Genomic DNA, 1,113 nt, shown 5'->3' on the forward strand with positions numbered 1-1,113 from the left:
CAGATTGATGATTGTTATTCACTCAAAGTCAATATTGTGCTTCTCTTAAGCCTATTTTAATAGCACAGTTCTTTCTAGCAGTTATAAGCTAATGAAGTAGTTCAGAAAGGAAGAAAAAAAAGCAGTTCAGAAAGGATTTAGAATGCCTTTTTAATTCCTTATTACAGAACCACGCCACTCTTCCTAAATTAATGACTTTATCCCACTCAACTTCCCTTTGACAGTTACCAACAATCAACCAAAAACTAAACAAATAATGTTATTTGACTGATCTGAACAGTTATTCATTTACTGAAATGATAATGATAACTAAAGACAAGCTTCAGAACTAACAAAAGACTACAACCAACTCACAAACTAAAAATTGTTATTAAACATTCAAAATTTCTGAAAAATCAAAATAATCTCTTAAATATGTTAATTATTGACAATAACAGAGCTCACATTTTTAGTTATATAGTATAGCTTCATAGAATCTCAGACTTGTAGGGGTTGGATGGAACCTCTGGAGATCATCAAGTCCAACCCTGTGGTAAAGAAGATTCCTTACAGCACGTCACACAGGAAGGTGTCCGGATGGGTCCAGAGAAGGAGACTCCACATCCTCTCTGGACAGGCTGGTCCAACTGCTCTGTCACCCTCGCAGTAAAGAAGTACTTTCTTGTGTTTGCATGGAACTTCTGTGCTCCGGTTTCTGTCCGTTGCCCTTTGTTTTGTTGCTGCACACCACTGAAAAGAGCCTGGCCCCATCAACTTGACTCCCGCACTGTAGGTATTCATAAACAGTGATGAGATCCCCCCCTGCAGCCTTCTCCAGGCTGAACAGTTCCATGTCTCTTAGCCTTTCCTGAGAAGGGAGATGCTCCAGGCCCTCATCATCTTTGTGGCCCTCCACTGGACTTTCTCCAGAAGTTTCCTGTTTTCTTGAACTGAGGAGCCCAGAATGGGACACATTACTCCAGAAGTGGCCTCACCAGGGCAGAGTACAGGAGGAAAATCATTTCCCTGGGCCTGCTGGCTGTGCTCCTTTAATGCACCCCGGGATACCATCGCCCTTCTTGGCCACAAGGGCACACTGCTGGCTCATGGCCAGCCTATTACTCACCAGGACAC

This window comes from Numida meleagris, chromosome 1, assembly GCF_002078875.1.
Source record: "Numida meleagris isolate 19003 breed g44 Domestic line chromosome 1, NumMel1.0, whole genome shotgun sequence".
Lineage (NCBI taxonomy): Eukaryota > Metazoa > Chordata > Aves > Galliformes > Numididae > Numida > Numida meleagris.